Source organism: Peromyscus maniculatus, chromosome 2, assembly GCF_049852395.1.
Source record: "Peromyscus maniculatus bairdii isolate BWxNUB_F1_BW_parent chromosome 2, HU_Pman_BW_mat_3.1, whole genome shotgun sequence".
NCBI lineage: Eukaryota > Metazoa > Chordata > Mammalia > Rodentia > Cricetidae > Peromyscus > Peromyscus maniculatus.
Window position 1 is genome coordinate 56,108,079 of NC_134853.1, and position 21,720 is coordinate 56,129,798.

Genomic DNA, 21,720 nt, shown 5'->3' on the forward strand with positions numbered 1-21,720 from the left:
GCACACATGTGGTCATATACATTGTTGTGTGACAGTATTCTTGGGGAGATATGAATAAACATTTCCTTATCCTAGCTAGGCAACCAGCATCAGACCAAACTAAGAATATCACTGGAACCCAGCTAGCTGAACCCATGATTTTCATTGGGGTCACTAACAAAAGTATGAGCAAGGGTTTACTTACAGGAGTAGAAATGACTAAAAGACAACTGTGGTACCAAAATTCTCTCCCAACATGGGTGACAGCTCACGGAAGCTGAAAAACTGGAGGGCACTATACAACCTGAATGAATCAATGTAGGTTCTAGGGTGTCAGTTGGTATGAGCTTCTTCCAGGCAGCTTTGCTGACCTGCTGTTTTCAGGGGGCTTGGCTGGTGTAAGAGTCTTTTAGGTATCTCAGATGATCTAACGGCTTGTCCTGTCTGTGCATGTCTCTAAGGTATCCTTCTAGCTTATATACACCTCAGGAGTGAGAAGCATCCTGAATCTTGTCAGTTTCAGAGGCATCTTGAAGACTTGGAGTTGTTTACTTTAGGAACTTAAGATCTTTCAAGCAGGATGGGCTGTTTGACCTCCCTTTAGAATATCCTGTGATTTAACAAGCTTCACTACAAGATGGAAAGTTTTATATCAGGGGAAAGCCTGAACAATGTATACCCACACACTAATGGGCATAAAACACACATAGTAAAATGCAACCAGAATTATTATTATTGTTATTAATTACTAATTGTTATTTTTATTATTAGTTTATTATTTTCCAGAGTTTTAAGTTAGCCCCTTGTGTTCAGATTGATGTGCCTCAAACCTTCCCAACATAAAATTACTAGCAGTAGCATATGAATTCTTATTATCACCATTATGACATGTGTGACATGAAGACATTTCAATTAGCATCTTCACCATGCCACAAAATTTGCCCTTTTACTGTAATTTCTCATCTCCCTGAAGCTGGGCCCATCAGGCTGACACAGTCTGAGCTCTAGTTCTATGCCTCCTCTGCCTCACTGGGTCCCTCAGAAGAATGTCTAGATTTCACATGAATGAAAACTTTCCTCTCCAGCCCCCCACCCACTTTGTCACCCAATACCATGGTATTCTAAGTTTCACAGAGAGAGTTCAGCTCCATTCTTTACTCCACACTGTCTGGACAGAAGAGCCTTCTGTCACCATGAACTTACAAAAATTGCTCTGCTCAGGTTTTCTTCCTTTGTGACTCCTTCCCTTTTTCTAATAGTAGACTATGGAAACAAATAAAGACAACTAATGCACACATTCTTTTTTGTATCAAAACCATTGACGGTGGCTGCCATGTATGTGACCCTTCTCAAGGATTTTCCCAAGTACAAACAGAACTGAAACAGGAAAGGCAAAATTCTCAACAAAACAATTTATTCCCTTTCTCTTTGTGTTCTAAAGCAGTAGAAATGGATTGCATTGCATTTTATCCAAGTTAATGAGTTAACAAGTATTTTTTTAATTGCTAATGTATGTGTCAGGCTCTGTGGTAAGCAAAACCAACAAGATCTCTTCTCTCATAAATCTTACAGATTCAAGCAAGCGTAGGATCAGGTCAGCGAGATTCTCTCTCCTGAGCACTGACCTCAGGCTTCTTGGTAGCTCTGGTCAAGGAGGCGAGGAAGAAAAACAGCAGTACAAGTTCCTCCATGTAATTGCCATGCCTTGCTACACAGCTCTGTCTCTAATACTTCTAAAACAGCCCTAAACTTCCTTCATTTTCTGAAACAGTATGCAAATCATATTTAAATATCAGGTCACAACCTGCTTCTCCACTCCAATTCATTAATGTCCATGAGGATGTTCTATAAAACGGATAAAAATATACATAGTGACACAAATATGCAAAGCTAAATATCTGCAGTAGAAAAATGTAAATTAACTTAACTGCCATGTTATTTTCCTAGCAGGAGACACTGTTAATATGAAATTTTATGAGGCATCACAGCACCCATAAAGTAAGAAAATAAATGACTGAGTTCCCGAACAATGTGCATAAACTTAGTATTACCTTTAACTATACAGAAGACACCAGTGGTATATATCTATTAGGATCTCAGATTTATTTAACTGGTTATCACTAATACCTTCATTGAAATGCAATTGAAAATTAATATATCTGGCAGTAAAATATGACAATTGAAGAAAGTTCATAAGTGACATTTTTATAGACTTGCCAAGTGTCTAGAATTCAGAATGTGTGAGAGATGGTCATAAGGTACATTGTTCTCACAACCAATGCCTTCTGCTGTTTTACTGATTTTTGATCTTCAGATCAGTCTGATTTCATTCAGAACGGGTGGTAAATGAAATTTCTTAGTTGTCCTAACAAAAGGTAAAATATAAGATTACATCTATGATGTAGCATTGTAGGAATTTTTATACCACATCTCACTTGCAATGATTAAGTCTATATTTATCAACAATATTCACTCATTCACTAATTCACTATTTATTTTATCATAGCTCCAGGTACAATAGCTTTGGCTACTGTCATGAAATACACTGAATAGTTTAAGTATCAGAATCTTCTTTTTTCCCAGTTCTGGAGGCTGAAGTCCCAATTCCTAAAGGTGCCAGCAGACTTTGAGTCTCTGGCTAACACTTGCACTCTAGTTTGAGGAAGGTCACCTTCTTTCTGTGTCTCCAGCTAGTAGGAAGACAGAACCTCATATTTCATCTCTGCTTCTTTGTATAAATATTGTAGTTCTGTTAGATCAGGGCCCAAGTCACATGACCTCACTTTTTACTCCAAGGCTGGGGACTTAATTGAGCGGTAGAGAAATTCTTTGCTGGGATTCAGTCCCAAACACCACAAGGAAATCTATACTACCCCCTTAAAACCACTGCTTCCAAATAAAATGGCTAATGGTTAGGGCTCCAAGCTGACATGGAGATCTGTAGTTCAATCCACAGAATCACAACTCACATTTTCATCATTGTAAAGTGAAATGAGTGATACTTCTGTTAGTGCACGTTTGGCAAAACATGTTCTCCATCTTTTACTGACGCAATTAAAATGTTGAGATCATACATACAGAATTTCGAAGAAATAAATTACTTTTGCTATGTTGGATAATTTTAAAACTCAGTGGTGAATACAGTTTGTAAGTATCACTAACACTAGAGTTAAAGTCAAGTAATCCATCTGGGGTTACAAAGTTGCATGGTTCAGTCTCTGATAGCATACTCTTTTATTGTTATTATTTATTATGGGGTCTTACTACGGCTACCAGACTGGTCTTGGATCCATGGGCTCCAATGATCCTCCTGTCCCATTCTCTTGAGACTATGGATGTGTACCCTCACTCCAAGATCATTCTTAAATCAAAATGTTGTTCAAATTCTTTCATAATTGACAGCAAATGTCAAGTATTTCATAACTAGAACTTTTTTATTATGCAAAACTCAGCATATAAGACTGTTTATTAGGACTAATTGTAAGAGCTGTCTTGTCATGTAAGGATTGCCAAAATGAGGGTTTGTGTTTTAATTTTCTTTCTATTATTGCAACAAAGACCTAATAAAAAGTAACTTGAGAAGGAAAGGGTTAATGCCAGCTTATAGCTCAAAGTACATCATGACGGGAAGGAAGTCTGAAGGAACTCAAGAAAGGAACCTGGAGACATGAACTAAAACATAGGCCATTGCAGAACAGAGCCCACTGTCTGACTCTCCATGGCTTGCTCTGCCTGCTTTCTTACTTTTATTTTATTTTTGACAATATAATGCTGTATATTTTTATTATATTCTTTCCAGCCCTCCAATTCTTCCCAGATTCTCTCCCTACCCAACTTCATGTTCTTTGTTGAAGGAAGAAAAGACAGAGTGGAAAGGAAGAAAGAAAGAAAGAAAGAAAGAAAGAAAGAAAGAAAGAAAGAAAGAAAGAAAGAAAGAAGGGAGGGAGGGAGGGAGGGAGGGAGGGAGGGAGGGAGGGAGGGAGGGAGGGAGGGAGGGAGGGAGGGAGGAAGAAAGGAAGGAAAAAAGGAAGGAAGGAAGGAAGGAAGGAAGGAAGGAAGGAAGGAAGGAAGGAAGGAAGGAAGGAAGCTAAAGTCATGGACTCTTATTTGGGTGAGCTAATTACTGCTGAGCCTGGAGCCTGTCACTGAATTTGTTTGATATACCTACACATTGCACATCTCTTCCCAGGTTCCTGTGAGGCACAATATGGACTCCCTACTGAATTTCCATAGATACCTGTACAGCAAATGCTCCCTCTAGAAATTATTTAAAGGAGTATCTGAGAGCATCATTTAACACAGTTATCCTTGTAGTGGAACAGCAGTTTATTTTCATTTTTCTTAGTTTCTTTACTTCATATTACATACTATGTAGAATTCAAAACTATTTGTTGGAAGGATTTATTATGGCACTCAAATACAAGAACCTGTGGAGTCCATTCTTTTTCAAACCACAGTGTCATAGCAACAAAACATAAATCAATTAAAACAAAAAGCAAACAAACCAACAAAAATTCAACTGAAGCCTTAGACAATTTCCTTGTTGTTACTGTCCTGATAATCCCACAATGGTGAACCAGGTAAAGAGACACCTCTTCTTGGGGAAAAGCCAGACTTAGGAAGCATCTCTTCAGAGTTGTGACAGTGACTAAGTCCTTTCACCCAAAAGGTGGTAAGTATATAAGTTCTGTGCCAAAAAGGAATGTTTGTGTTTCCTTTCTAGAGGAAACAAATATTCTTCCTTCATGTATTCTCCTCTATGTTCAGAGCCTTCCCACTATCATTTCTACAAATGGAAGGAAGCCAAAGTTACACATTTTCCCCCAGTGACTGCTCTCTGGCCTTTTGAAATTCTTCTCCATCCAGGAGACCTTTGTGAGAGCATTCATTTTTTTCTGCCTCCCTTAACCATCAAATGGTTCTTCTTTAATAAGTGAGGCTCTGCAGACCCTGCAGCTGGGTTGTTTTATTTTCTACCAAACACTAAGAAAATTTATTTTTTAATATTATAATTAGGTTAGTGTTCTCTTTACTAAAGCATCTATAGGAACATGAGTGTGTTTCTCTGAATGAATGAGCAGCCACATTTATTTTTATTAAATCTGAACTTGTCCTCTGAGAGAAATGAATTTAATTCTGTGTTCTGATATAACATGCAATATTCTTTTTGTTTTAAAGTAAAACCTTGGTTTCCCTCCTCACAAAGAGGCTGCACTTAATTGAATCTCTTGATTCCAATTTTCTGATCTGAGTTACAATCTCTCAGGGATGTAGGATAATGTTTTTGCTGATAAATGAGTACATTAAGGTCTGTATTTCCATACATAAACAAATATGCATGGATAGTTATCTATGATCTGTCACTGATATGAGAATAGCATGGGTTATAATAATATTGTACCTTTGTTGTAGAAATACCATCTGCAAATCAAAATGAATATTTTCTAAAAATAAAATTATTACATATATAAATTTTCAAAATTTGGAAAGTAGTTTGTAAACATTAACTCTATTAAAATTGTTCCTTAGAACTGTCTAGACAGGAATTGTGACGAAGGAAACAAACAGTTGTACATTGACCAACTACATCTTCATCTTGGGCAAGTCTAAATAAAGAAAATGTTATCTTTTTAAAGTGCCCTTTTAATAGCAGATGATTAGAAGCTATTCCTTGCTGTTACTGTAATTATGTGACCACAAAACCACAAACAATGACGGAGGTAATTAATTCTTACCTTTAATGATTAATGGGTGCAAAGGGCTAAGTCAGATGCTGTTGATTTGGCTCTTCTCAATTAGCAAGAGGGAGATGATGACAGAGCCTTGAATCACCTGTGGGCTTGGTGGAAACACGTTTGTTTGTTTGTTTTCTGGTGAGATTGTTTAAACTTCAAGGCTTGACCCATGTGCACAGCTCTCATGTGTTTGGGTTTTCTGTGAAACTGTGCAAATATGGGGGCTTGGTCAACATGCACAGCTCTCTACCTCCTCCCATCCTCAGGTTCCAGTTACTTTATCCTCCTTTTTATCTCTCCCTCATTTCCTACATGACCTGTCAAACCTGGCTAGCTGGGGCCTACTCTTAGTATGTCAGCCTCAGGGTAACTGGATTTCTCACATAGTGTATTGTTCATTTTCCCACGGCTGTGACAATCTGACAAGAAACAATATAGAAAAAAAAAGGGGGAGGGATTTATTTGGCCCCCAGTCTGAAGGCACCATTAATCATAGGTGAAGGTATGAAAAGAACATAGCATGACAGGTCACACAGAATCCAGAGTCATAGCATGACAGGACACACAGAATCCAGAGTCATAGCATGGCAGGTCACATAGAATCCAGAGTCATAGCATGGCAGGTCACATAGAATCCAGAGTCATAGCATGGCAGGTCACATAGAATCCAGAGTCATAGCATGGCAGGTCACATAGAATCCAGAGTCATAGCATGGCAGGTCACTTGAAATCCAGACTGAGGAAGCAGAGAGAGCTGAAAGCTAATGCTCAGCTTGATTCCTCCTTCCCATGCAGTCTCAGACGCCAGCTCCTTTGATTTTGCCACTCATAGTCAAGGTAGGTCTGCTCATATCATTTAAATCTCCCTGTAAACACCATGACATACCCAGAGGTTTATGACCTAGGTGACTCCAAATCCCAATCATGATTAACCACCACACATGAGAATCAGTTTACACAAGTCTAAGTGTTTTAAAAGTCCAAAGTGAAATCTACATGACTTCTTCCAACCCAAGGCCAGGGATCATTGAGTCTCACCCTTGCTGCTCTGCATTTGTACCACAGTTGCAGTGTGGGAGTGGCTAGACACAGGATAGCATGCACTGTGACCCAGTGAGGGACATGCATGGTTAAAACAGGGGGGTTAATCAGACCAGGCAGTTAGAAATAAGACAATAGATGAATTTAAAATATATTCAGTAAGGATTTAAAAATGCTGTCAACATCATAAACATTTGTGGGGTTTTCTTTTTAGAATCTCAAACTCCGCATTATTTCTAAAAATACAGTCATTTTCATTATTTACATTGTATTTCATCAGTTTTATCTTTCAAATACAACACTGTAATTTTTCTGTGTAATCTTCTTGTATAAAAGACAGTTTTATTTCAATAATATGTATAAGTTAATCAGATGTTACATGGCTTCTGAGAGAATTTTTTTTAAATTCTAGGGACATAATTATTTTAGATAGGAATAATTCTTGTAGTCAGTCATCTAAACAATAACACAATTGGCAAAGCAGAAAATAATTTTTGAGAAAATGACTTATGTATTACTATGATAAAATCTAACAAATGAATGTCTCAATTTCTCAGTAATAGCAGGGGGCTGTACCATTTTTCAACCTAATTTTCACCTATGATTATTAATATTCATAAAAATAAATAGAGGCTAGTCTTCTAAACCAGAAATTAGATAATAGAATATGTAATTTCTATTCACTGTGAAGGTTTTTAATTTTATCCCTATCTTTTCATATCAGAAAGCATAAGAGAGCTGAGGGAACATAACTGAAAGTTTTCCCTAGTGAAAACACTATTCTGATGAGTGCTTTTCAAAGATTTAGGGGAAAAAAAATTAGGAAGTCATAAGAATCAAATCATTGTTTTTACCAGTACTGTTTTTAAGAACTTTGTGATTCTCTCTGTTCTAGATCATGGTCCTCATACTTACAATTCAGTATATGTAAAGTGTGTGCCATCACTGTTCTTTTGTGTTGCTGTGTTTTGATTTTGTTGTTAATTTTATTTTTGGAACATCCTCTTCAGTCTGGGTTACTAACAGGGAGGATTTTGTTGTCAGTAAAAGTCTATAGAAATATCTACAACCACAAAAGCAAACAAAATGGTAGAATCAGCTTTTTTCTATAACAAAATGAACCAAGAAATAGACTAATCAGGATTCATTGTTGTAAAACAGGTCTTATGTCAAATAGAGTTTGTTTAAGATACTCTTTGGAGTTTAAGTCATAGAAAATTTATTGGAAACATTTTAGACACAGACCATCAACTTAAAGATCGGTTATTTAGTAGACCACCAGACACAAAGGGGAAATGAAAAGAAAAAAGACAAAAAGAATTCTTAAAATGATGTTATTCTTTTTTAAGTAATAAGTAAAAGAAATAGAATTTCCAAAAAAAGGAACCCATTGTGAAGAGCTTCAGGGAATTGTATGAGATTGCTGTGTTTTCTTGTTAGTAAGGAAATCATTTCCAGAAGGTTATGATTCTGAAAGTAAAAGAAAGTTCTTAGACAGGGTTTTTCTGTGTAGTTTTGTGCCTTTCCTGGAACTCACTCTGTAGACCAGGCTGGCCTCGATCTCGCAGAGATCTGCCTGCCTCTGCCTCCTGAGTGCTGGGATTAAAGGCATGCACCACCACCACCCAGCAAGAAAGTTCTTACAATCTAACTTGACAGTGAAAGTATTGCAGAAAAGCAGAGACACAATTAATCAGGCAAGTTCATCTCTTACAAAGAACCATGATCTCTGAGTAGTGTGACAGTGATCCAGGTTCTATAGCTGCATGCCTAGATTTGTCCTGATTCATGACTTTTTTTTCCCTTTAAAATACAGCCTTGCTCAGTTTACAAATACACATGTAAGATGACATTCTATTAAGTTATCAACTTTCCCTTTGATTTTTATTCATAGACACATTTGCATCAAATACACTCTGAACTTTCACTATTGTGTATCACCATGTTATTTATGAATTGACAGAGTTTTCATAATTTTTCATCCAAATTATTAATATTTAAGGAAAATTATGGAGTGCAGAAAAGAGAAGGATGGGGGTTGATGATGGGTTGGTTCTGTTTTAGATAAATTACATATAAAAGAAAATATTGAAGTAACAATTCATACAGAAGATAGTATAGAAATCAATTTTTAATAAAGAGAATAAAGTGTTTTTAGTTTTGTGTTTCAAAATTCTAAAATGACAATGAGTGGCCTGTATTCTATATCAAACAAAATGACTTAGGTGGTGGGTGCTGCATTTTGCAGAGAGAAAATTCGTGAAAGTGTGATTTTGACCTCAGTTTACTACTAGTTTTTGTTGAGCCTAACGTACATGCTACTCCACTCATCCTCTTTTTATAAATGTTGGTCCATGCTCTGCCTTATGATCTTATAGCTATTTTCTGAGCCTGTAGTTAGAGGTTTTTCTGTGTCTTGCCCAGTTCTGCAGGTGTTTATAAAATAATCAGTCAGAGGCTTAATATTACTTATAAATGCTTGACCTATGGCTTAAGCTTAGTACTAGCTAGCTCTTACTTTTAAATTAACCCATTTCTATTAATCTAAGCATTGTCACATGGCTATGGCATTACCAGTCTGCTAGCATCTTGTTCCTTGGGTGGCTGGATGTTGTCTACCTCTGACTTTACCCTTCCTCTCCCTGTATCTCTGCTTGGATTTCCCACCTGACTCATCCTGCCTTGCCATAGGCCAAATAAGCTTTATTTATTAATCAATGGGAGCAACAGATATTCACAGTTTACAGAAAGACATCCCACATCATGGGTTCACAGAAACCATGCTCAGAGCATTCTTGCCATGTGTCTGCCAGTCGCTCTGCTACAACTCAGGACAGAGAATTCCTTATGTCATCTTTTATCTTCAGAGCATTCCCTCTGTGATATGATGCGTTATTCCCAGGAGCACTGTCTTGGGTGCTGGTTGTCACTGTCCATCTTATTACCTTTAATCTTGCTCGTACAGGGTTATTTCTGAACAAACTAATCGGGAAGCCCACTCTATTCTTTTTTATGATAATTTTCCTAGTTAAATTATAATTACATTATTTCCCTTTCCTCCCCAAAGCACTCCCATTATCTTATCAATGAGGTTATGGAGGGGGTTAGAAAACAAAGCTCCAAAATGTGATGCTTGGGAGTGCTAAGAGCTTTAACAGAGGGATGTTAGAGACCAGCCTCTTTCTGGCCTATTTCTGGCCTTTCTCCTCTTCTTCTTCTCTTTCCCCAAGAATCTAAGAACTGCTATGCCCCGAGATGACTCTCATATATTAGTACCCTGTCCTGCAAAGTCAAAAATACTACATTTACTTCCATCAACTCTCAGTGGAAGAGCTGACCACAAGGAAATTTTTTGGTCTATCTTATTTGATGGCAGAAAATGAGATCCTCCTTTCATAAGGAGTCCACAGCATGTTGGGATGGAAGGAATTTCGCACAGAGGGAACCATGAAGAACCCCACTGATGGGCCATGACTGTCTCTCTCATGATCTGTTATCCTTAGGTCATACCCTCGGTGTCAATCACAGTCAATGGGGCTGCTATGCTCCGTTACACCTAAGCACCAAACACTTTTCTGTGGCTTCCGGCCTTGATTTGTAGAGGATCCCATGCCCAGTAAATTCTGATTAGTGGGTATTATATACCGTTAATAAATAAAGTTGCGCAGGGGTCAGAGCTATTAGCAAGCCATAGGAAAGCAGGGCAGTGGTGGCGTACGCTTGTAATCCCAGCACTTGGTAGGTAGAGCTAGGTAAGTCTCTGTGTGTTCAGGGATACAGCCAGTATTGGATACACATGCCTTTAATCTCAATACCAATTATAGAAAACCTGGAGGTCTACACAGACAGGCCGTGATGAGGCGGTCTTGTGGTTGGGTTTACAACCAATGAGAAGGCAGAACAGAAACTCTATATAAAGACTTTAACACAGGAAGTAGCTCTGGTTCAGAGAGGTAGGACCTCCACAGGAGGAAGGGTAAGGTTTTAGCTCTTAGCTCTGACCTCTTAGCTTTCTTCTTTGCATTGGTTCTGTGTTTCTTATTTAATAAGACGGTTGGTTACATCTGCAATATACTTTTTCTCTTTCAGCCTGCCTTTGTTATAGCTGTGGTGGCCATGCATCTTGGGACAAGGAGAAATGCAGTCATAACTTTCTGCCCCTACAATTGAGAATCTCTGACTCCTTGGAGAAAAGAGAAGATGAGTATTTCTGAATAATATATTTTACTTTTCATATTCTCACTAATGCGATACCAACTAACATTTTTATTTTACAGCTGTTTTTATTTAAGTATGATTAATATGTAAAGACAATGCTAGTTTATCTAGTTAATTTTATTAAAACATTAAATTATTTTATAATTAATTTAGTTAATGGTTAACATATTGCCTTACAATAATAAATTTACATAAATATTTGTATTTTAACTTTACAAAGTTATTTCAAAATTTTATAAAATTTGAAGCTCTTTAAGCCTTGCTCCTTAGGCTCTTCCCCTGCCATGGTCTCTACCCCCATTTGGTTTTAAAATGAGGATATCCAGTATATGTTGGAAGCATGTCATTCATTTTATTTTTCATTTTATATAGGCAAAGGACCTTGTTTAGAAGTTGATTTGAGTCTCAGAAGAAACTTTGCATCTTTGAAGAGTTAGGGAATTTTAAAGTGGGAATTAAATCATTTTGCATCATGGGATGGCCATGAGCCTAAGCAAAGGCAGAACACTGAGGTCTCAATGATTCCCATAGGCCGATGTGCTTCAACACTTCAACTCTGGCTAGTGGTACTGTTTGAAAAGGTTGCAGAATCTTTAGAAGGTGAAAGTTCATTGCTAGAATTTGGTTGTCGGGGTTAGGCCTTGAGGATTTATAGCCTGGTCCCACTTCTCATTCACTCCATGCTTTCTGATTATAGATGCAATGTGACCAGCTGCCTATGTTCCTGCTACCCTACTTTTTCCACAGTGATAGACTGACTCCCTCAGACTGAGCCAGAATAAAGTCTTCTTTGTTTAAATTTCTTCTTGTTGGGCATTTTGTGGGAGCAATGAAAAAAAAGTAACTAATATACTTGTCTGAAAATTGGCCATGACACCATCCTTCCAGATCAAAGAGAAAGAATGGTACAGAGAATTTGAATAGACAGACCTTGGTAGGTTTCCCCGCTCAGTCTATACCACGTGTCAAAATCATTTTTCCAGTCACCTTTCTACACAGCTATCCTTCTTCATCAAACTTACGTGTAAAAAATGGTTCTCCTCTAGTCTTAGGATTTTGAGTTCTTGTTTTAAAGAATTTTTATTGTGAGTTACATAAAAGATTAATCCATGCATTGTTCACATATAATTTAAAAATAATAAACAATAAACATCACCTTAAGAATTAGTATCCTATCAATTTTTCTTCAGTGCTGTTCTAAACTGAAGTAGTTTTCCTTCTTCCCAGAGTTGACAACAGTTAACAATTAAGAGATTTCATAGGATACAGAACTTTACTTTTCTTTTAAATTTTTGAATTACATGCATCTATGGTGTGTGTGTGTGGAGGGGTGCACATGCATGCCCTAATGCGTGTGTGGAGATCAGAGGATGACATAAGCCCAGTTTCACCATGTCAGACCCAAGAATTGAACTCACAGTGTCAGATTTGTCAGCAGGTGTCCTTATTGTTAAGGTGTCTTTCTGGACCTGGATCATCATTTCTGAATACTCCTGAGTCACATGAATTTGCCATGCTAAACTTTGATTCAGCAGAAGTGCTATGCTCCTTCTGAAACTGCCTCCTGTTTTAGGAGTGTCAGCCTAGCCCTTATGACAGGTGAAAGAAAATGCCACAACATTTGTTCAACTATAATGCTTTCAACAATTTCCTCTAATAAATTTCTAATTAATGTTTAAGTAAAAACCTCTGAAAGCAATTATTTTACTGTCATTTGATTCTCTTTCTAGGAAATGGTCTCAAAAGCGACATAGGAAGGTGAATCAATACAAAGGCCTTAGTGATGTGGCCTCAAAGTGTTTCTAGAAAACTGTGTCTATAGCAGTCCCACCCATTAAAGTACATAGGAATGCCTTTCTCAGCGTAGAGATGCACTGCAGACATGCATAGGTATTGATTTGCATCAGAGACCAGGCTGAATCTGTGCTTTTTTGTGCTGTGTCTAAGGGCCAACTTAATAGGACACTCATATTCACCCCATATATTTTGGAGGTGTACATACTTAAGCATATATAAGCAAAAGAAGTAGAATGTTTGCTTTAAAAATACCAATTTATGACTGATATAAAATAAAGATGTGTGCTGTGCAGTGGCTGAAGTTTCAGAGGTAAACTTTTCTGATATTGAAGTCGGTTTAATTCAAATTTTCTATTACTAGTAAGATTTATCTTTTATATTCCAGTTTTAAATTATTTCACTTGTTCATTTTCTAGTAATAGATTTCTCTCCATTTTTTCAATGACTATTTTTCAATATTCAATTTCAACTGAAAATACTAATACTAATACACACACACACACACACATATGTGTGTGTGTGTGTGTGTGTAATATTAAGGGCCATTTCAGGATTAGTATAAGTACCTAAAATACTGGAAACTTCCTAAAATTATACATATAATTATATATGTATAAAGTTTAAATTATATATATATTATATATATATAAAGTTTACATTATATATGTCTTCTTTAAAAGTGTGTTTTGTGTGTGTGTGGAGGTGATCTAAAATCACCAAATAATGGGGGAGACAAAGCCTCATTAAGCATTTCTTGTCACCAATCAAAACTCCTGTTCCTGGTAATAGGTTACTTCTAACTGAGTTGTTTGCCAAAGGAGTCCATGAAAATCCCTAAACAACCCAGGCTGTTGTCAAGGCTATAGGTTGCTCTTTACACACTGATGGCAAGGCCCTAGTACTAAAGACAGCAACTTCACAACTCATTGAACACAGAGATGTTTTACTGGTGTCAACATAGACCCTTCACCTCTACATCTAGCATCTTTGGTACAGGGAGATAACTCTCCATGCTACCAAAAGAAAAACGTAAACACCAACCCACCCACAAACCCTTTGATCTATAATGATATGCTTCCTGCAAGATAGGCAAGGGCATGGTTGCACAAAACTTGTTGGAATAACCAACCAATATCAGATTTGAGTTAAGGTCTACTCTATAGATGGAACCCGTACTCAATACTGCTCAGATGAGCAAAAATCTGAGACTAGATATTTCATAGATCTATGGTAAAACTAAGTAATACTGGTCTAAAATAAATGTAGCAATAAAACGACTCATAATGACATTCTGCTATACTCATAGATCAGTGACTTGTTCAGCCATCATCAGAGAAGCTTCCTCTTGCAGCAAATTGGAACAAATACAGCGACCCACAGCTAGACATTGTGCAGAGAATTAGAGATCATTCAACATTCAGCCCTAAATGGGATGTCACCATCAAATCCCTCCACTCAGGGCTCATAGAACCCTGCAGAAGAAAAGACAAAAATAATGTAGGAGCCAAAGGGGATGGGGGACACAAAGAAAACAAAGCTCTCTAGAAATACATGATCAAAGCTCATTTTAACTAATAGAGACTAGGCAGCAAGTCCAGGAACTGCACAGGTCTGCACCAGGTACTTTGCTTATTATGGATTCCAATGCACTCTTTTTATGGATTCCTGAGTGTGCAAATGAGTAGGTCTCTGTTTCTTGTCTCTTCTCTTGGGATCTTTTCCTTATTCTTGTTTGTTTTGTCTAATTCTGATGTGCTTGTTTTTATTATATTATATTGTATTTTAATTATCACTTAGAAGTCTGCTTGTTTTTTAATGAGAGTCTGGAAGGGAGTGAATCTGGATGGGAGGGGGAAGGGGGTAACTGGGAAGAGTAGAGGGATGAGAATACATAATCAGGAAATGTTATGTGAGAAAAAAATCTATTTTCAACAAGAGAGAAAAGATAAATAAATCTTTAAAAATAAAGTTAATTCAAACACTAACAATAAAATAAAGACATAACAATTGTCACATTCACTACCTACAGAGTTATACTAAATTTTGCTAGTTGAGTTATTCTAACAACTACCAAAATCAAGCCATTAGCTTGGGAAACTTAATTAAATTTGCCTTTCAATTGTGGACTTGCCATTTGCATATTCAATCAGACATGAATGGAAAATATTTGAACAACCCCTGTACTGAACATGTACACTAGTTTTATTTCCCATTCATTCAATAAGTGATACATGAAAACTGTACGGCACCTATTCACATTCATTTGCTATTATAAGTAATCCAGAAAATGTTTTAAATTATGGAACTGGATGTATACAGATTGATTATACAGAAAGACTAGGTGACTAGGTGCCTAGGATATTCTATACTAAGTGAAAAATCCTAAGTAGTAAGTGATAAATTCAGAAATGTTATTTTTATCATTAGTGTTGTCATTGTTGATGTTTATGTTGCTTTTGATTTTTTTCTTACATAAAGATCAACTTTTTTTCATTAAGAAATTTTCTACTCACCCTATATACCACCCACAGATCCCACCTCCTCCTTCCTCCCACCCCTCAGCCCTCCCTCCTAAGCCACCTCCCCATCCCCCACATCCTCCAAATCTAGGTCTTCCATGGGGAGTCAGCAGAGCCTGGCACACCGAGCCAAAGCAGATCCAAGCCCCTCATTGCCACCTTGGTGCGCAAGGTGCCACACTGCAGGCAACAGGCTCCCAAAAGCCTGCCCATGCACCAGGGATGTATCCTGATTCTGCCCCACTCCCCATGCCAAGGGGCCTAGTCCAGTCCCATGGGGGCTTCACAGACACTAGTCCACAGTTCATGTGCCTCCACCACTGTGGCCGGTCATTTCTGCACATCTTCCCATCATGATCTCCACGTTCCCCTCCCCGGCCTGCAGAATCCCTCCTCTTTCCCATCAACTGGGTTGCCAGAGCTTAGCCTGGTTCCCGGCTGCAGATCCCTGCGTCCGCCTCCATCAATCACTGGATAAAGGCTCTATGATGACAGTTAGGGTATTCACTAGACTGTTCACCAGAGCAGAACAGTCCAGGCATCCCCTTGATCACTGCCAGCAGTCCAAGGTGGGGTCATCCCCAGAGCTTCCTCTGCACCCTGCCTCTTCCCACTCCCATGATGTCTTCATCTATCACAGTATCTCCTTCCCTGCTCTCCCACTCTGTCCCTGCTCCAGCTAGACCCTCCCATTTCTCTATGTTCTCACGCCCCCATTCCTTGCCCTCCGCCACCCCCACCCCACCCGCAGCCCACTCATGAAGATCCCATCCACTTCTACTTCACTGGGTGATCCCTGTGTCCCTCCCAGGGTCTCTCTCTGTTAGCTAGCCTCTCTGGAGCTGTGGGGTGCAGTCTGGCCCTCCACTGCCCTACATCTAGTATCCACTTATGAGTGAGTACATACCATGTTTGTCACTCTGAATCTGGGTTACCTCACTCAGGATGATATTTTCTAGTTCCATCCATTTACCTGCAAATTTCATGATATCATTGTTTTTTACTACTGAGTAGTACTCCATTGAGTATATGTGCCACATTTTATTTATACATTCTTCAGCTGAGGGGCATCTAGGTTGTTTCTAGGTTCTTGCTATTATGAACAATGCTGATATGAACATAGCTGAGCTTGTGTCCTTGTGGTAAGATTGAGGGGGGAAAAAGATCAACTTTAAATGATCTGCATTATTTTTTAATTATTTTTCAACTTTTCTCAGTTTGTAGTGTTCCATGGTACATCAAGGCAAAAAGAAATAACTCCTACTAACAGTTATTATTTTGGCCCGAAACATTAGTAAGTATGTGCATCCTACTAAAGATTTAGTTGCCAGTCAATGACATCACACATTGAAAACATTTGTAATTTTGTCTTTATATAACTTCCATGTCAACTAGGTATACCTGCATACTGTGCCTTAAGTGTTAGCATCAAATCTGACACCACACTCTTTCTTCTTATCACAAATTTGATTTTCCACTCTTTGTTTCTGTCAAAGATATTATTGAGATAAAAAATATGTGATGCAAATGAAACCATTTTAGCTCAACACAAGAGGAAAGTGTTCCTAAACACAGTGGTGTGTGCTGGTGCTGATTTTTGTATATTTTTCTTTAAACCTAAAATATATTATGGTGCCTCTATGAATTAGCTGAAGTATCGTAGGTTTGCCTGATAGAGTCTGTGAATGGTGGAGTAGGATCATTTTACATTAGTCTTTTTGTATATATAATTTTAATCTATATTTATGACTGTCATCAATTTGCAAATATATTTTCCTCTAATTATAAACCCTGGAAACATCATTATAAAGCTTCTTGCTAGGGGACTGGAGAGATGCCTCAGTTTTAAAGAGCATACATTGTTCTTCTTGAGGTCTTATGTTCAGTTCCAAGTATCCACATAATGCAGCTGACTACATCATGTAGTCAGTGGACCAGACACCATCTTCCAGCCTCTGTGAAGACTCACACTCATGTATATGTACACAGAGAAGCACATGCAGCTAAAACTATAGTATTTTTTAAAGCTTCCTGTCTTTGGGTTTGCAATATTGACTGATTACCCGAGATCATCTCTTCATATCATATTGTCTGTTCTCCTCAATTTCCATGAAATCTGCCTGTTTTCACCATCCAAAGCTTTTTTACCAGGAGCAAACTATCCTCATGTGTTATCTTTGAACCCTAAAGTATCTTTAAACCCCCCTCCCTTTTTTCTAACCCCAATTAAAAACATTACCACAGCTTTCTTTACACAGATTACAGGTAGTTTTACTAAGAGCTGTTACTGTTAAACACTCAGGTTAAGTGCATGTGATTGAAGTATTGTATCACTGCTACTATGGATAATTCAGAGTGATTACATTCACACATCTATCGAGGGGAGTTATTCCAAGTTTTCTAGCTATATAATCATAATTTTTTAAACAATAGGATTTTATTCTTTTGTTCAAATATTTATAATTCACTTTCTTATAAGAGAACTTCAGAAATGGGATAACATCTCTGTCTTGAGTTTCTTCCTGAGTTTAACCTGTTACATAATATTTTCTTTTTATGCTGCAATATTTTGTCATTCTAAGCAGGTTTATGTTTATGTAATGTTAAGATTTATGACTCACAAAGCCTTTTCAAGTACTGTTGAGATACTTACAAATGTACTTTTATTAAGAGTTGGCTTAGCCTGGTGGTGGTGGCACACGCCTTTATTTCCAGCACTCGGGAGGCAGAACCAGGCATATCTCTGTGAGTTCGAGGCCAGCCTGGGCTACCAAGTGAGTTCCAGGACAGGCACAAAGCTACACAGAGAAACCCTGTCTCGAAAAACGAGAAAAAAAAAAGAGTTGGCTTAGTTTGTCTTATATGTTCTTCTTTTCATCTAGTGGGAAAGAATGGCTTAGGAACCAGTATTCAAACCCCAATTCAGACTGACTAAAGGTGCCTGTTTGGGCAGCTTATTCTATGTCTCTGGGACTCAATCCTTTCACCTGTAAAATAGTAGAAGTAACTATATAACTTGATGTATGAAAATTCTTAAAATAACACATGACTCACTTTAAATACTTAATAAATTTTAGCTGTCATCATACTAAAATAAACTTGTTCCTGATGAGACTATTAAAGAAATTATCTAATATTTCATATGGCATATTTTATTTAAATTATTAAATTAGTATGATATATTTTTTAGAGATTTTGCACCTGTATTCATTAGGGCCATCATCCTATAATTTAACTTTTTGAGTTTTCATAAGTTTAATATTAAACTTTTGTGAGTATAATAAAGCATCAACCAATTTGCTATCATTTTCTATCCTCTGTATAAATTTGTAACACAGCAATTATTTTGAAGGTGAAATAGTTCAAAAGTAAAACACTGTAGCCCCAAAGCCATTTTCAATGGTGAGTTATGTCATGATTTACTGATTAAAGCTGTGTGCAGCCTCTGAAACAAGTCTTACTTTTATAATTTTAAATAAAAAAAATCTATTGAATTTATTCCTTCTGTTTAGAATTGCATTGTGTTTATATCAACTCAGTGTTATCTGTATTTGCTATTTTATAACACAGATAAATTCATTTTCTCCTTTCCATTCCATAGGAAAGGAGAGGAAGGGGCCAGCCATCCACCTGAGCGATGTGTGAATGATGTGGAATAGTCCACAATGTATTCTAAGCACACTTAACTCATGACTGACTGAGGCCTGAGGAATCCAATGGGGTAGCAGCTGGTCTATCAGCCTGGGCACTTTCTTCAAGGAGAGAGTGCAATGAAAGCAGAACAGGAATTGCTACATCCATGGTCTACGCGTGGACCACATGGGATAGAGACAGTGGGTTCATTTTTAAAAAGAGACTCCCAGAGAACTTTTTGACAAGGTGAGTCATCTCAAAAGACTGCTGTGCACAGGCTGTCTAAACTGACAGGACTTGTCAGGAATGCTCTGCTGATAAATAGGGTATAATATTCAGCCTTCTAAGGGAAAAACAAATGCCTATTCACATGTATACTTAAAATTCAACCTACTGATAAATAGGATGGGCAGGACATGGCCTCCAAATAACCAATAAAAAGAGAATGCAAGTTCTATCTTAAAAACAACAACATTCTCCAGCATTCTTTCTTTCACTGTTATCCATCTCTGATTTTTTAAATTCCTAGTTAGCCTACCATCGCAGTGGGTAAATAATATATATCCATTATGAGTGCTCACCTCATTTACAAATAAAGGCACTATGTGGGAGCCTCACTCCTTAATGACATATTAGCCAATTTGCTAATTGGATGTTACTCGTGGTACAATGACAAAAAACTACAATACACTGTGTTCCTTATTGTTAATCACTTCTATTACTTTCTTAAGTCTATAAAATTAATAAAAACAAAAGGCAAAGCTTTCATTTATACTACCTGCCTAGATGCCTGCTATGTTTATTCCACTGTTACCATATTCTAGCTATCATTATTCCACTGGTGAATGGAGAGTCAGGAGGCATTTTACATTGTTTGATAGCTCATCATTGTACACTTAATCTTCATTATTCATGGATCCCTTATTTTAGAACCACCCCACTCAGCAAAGAGAATATTTGGTGCTTCAACAGCAATGTTCATAGCCCTTCCATGACCATTCAGGGATATCTATTACATAGCAAATTTTGAGATTTCCAACATTCCTACACTTAACTAGGCTCAAGAAGACAACACTGATCTCCTGTTTTAATTCACACATCTGGAACAAATGCCATTTTAATAGTGTATTTATGCTTTATTTTTTCGCATTATTATGTTTTTGTTGGAAGTTCATTGAGTGAAGTGATTCTGAAGCATAATTCTAAAATGCTGTCTAATGTTCCCAGAACAATAAATTTATAGTGTGTTTTATACAAGTGTTAGATAAGCTTCTGTTACGCATGAGTTATGGTGTTATTGGCGATGAGTTCAATGTTAATGAATCAACAATGTATATTAAATGGATGTATTTAAGCTGAAACACACATAAAAGAAGTGATATTGATCTCTTGATGAAAAGGTATTGATTAAATACTTTAAGAAACCTAACTTTGTATTTCCTCTAGCAGCACAGGTTCAAATATTCATTAATTCATTTTCCATCTGACTCTGTGGAACACTATTACTCTGAATAATGACATTCTAATATATAGTGCCTCCACCATAAAGATAAAACAGACATAGAAACTTACAAATAATAGTATAAATCCATAGATTCATAAAATATTATTGATTCAGACTTGATTTTTTTAATTTTAAGTTAATTAGCAGTAAATTTTTAATATTTATTTTTTAAAATAATGCTTTGCTGAATCAAAAACTGGAGAAAGTTTTGCGTTTGGATTTTGTGAGCCTGTGTGTGTTGGGGGGGAGTTGGGGGTGGGTGTTATGGTTAGAATAAGAGGTGGCCCTTAAATGATTATTTGCTAAACTCTTGATCCCTATCTTGAGGATCCAAGCATTAAGAGATGTTTGGATTATGAAGCCTTTGAATTAATGAAATACATTGATTTAATGACATCTTTTGGTGATATTATTAGGAGACAGTGGAAGGTGAGACCTGGATGGAGATATCATTGGGAGTAAGTATTTGATGCATATTTTATCTCTTCTACCTTGCACTCTGCTTTTGTCCTACTGTGAAGTGGGCAGCCTCATCTCCCATATATTTTTTCTCTGCCAGGTATTGTTGCTATGCAAAAAAAAAAAAAAAAAAAAAAAAACCTCACAAAGAACAGAAAACAAACAACAACAAAAACACATACTAACAGAGTACAGCAGCTCTTGCACACCACTAAGTGTCAGTCATTGGGGGATCTCCTCTCATTTCACAGGTCAGTCTTTAAGGAAAATAATTGTTTATCTGTCTATACATCCACCTGTGTTTATAAACATGAGAGTCTATCTAGGACGACTAGGGATGTCATCATGGAGAAGATGACTTTGGAGTTAGATATGAGGGAAGCGCAGGGCTGGTTTGTAGATATTTGGGGAAATATTTTTCTAGAGAATGAGAATAATGAGAGCAGAGGCTCTGATATAAATCTTATGACTGGGGTGCCTGAGAAGACTCAAATGGTAGTATCAGGTCAGGCAACAAGTTGAGTCACAAATTTCAGCAGTTAGCTATTTATAAGAGCCAATAAAATGTTGAACTTAATAGATCATGGAAGAGTTTTGTTTTGATTCTAAGTCGTGAGGAGAACAGGTTGTGGGTTGTTCACAATGGCTGTGAAATCTAAATTTTCCATAATTACATCACTTATTGTTTGGGGACTAATACAACCCGTCAAATGTGGGACCTCGAAAACCAGTTAGTGTGCCACATCTGTTTTCTAGGAAATAAGAGACTGTGACTTATTAAGAAATGATGGCAGTGCTATGGGGAAAATAGAGTGTTCCAGCTCTAGATAGGAAT

General features: G+C 37.2%; 1 long non-coding RNA gene across 1 annotated transcript; it reads left to right on the top strand.

Annotated features, from left to right (window-relative positions):
- Positions 1-6,411: 6,411 nt before the first annotated feature.
- Positions 6,412-20,887, top strand: LOC121827559 (uncharacterized). The gene is made up of 5 exons (XR_006069861.2): positions 6,412-6,551; positions 10,845-12,572; positions 16,507-16,583; positions 18,891-19,168; positions 20,843-20,887. It is a non-coding gene; the product is annotated as an uncharacterized LOC121827559 (long non-coding RNA).
- Positions 20,888-21,720: the final 833 nt, after the last annotated feature.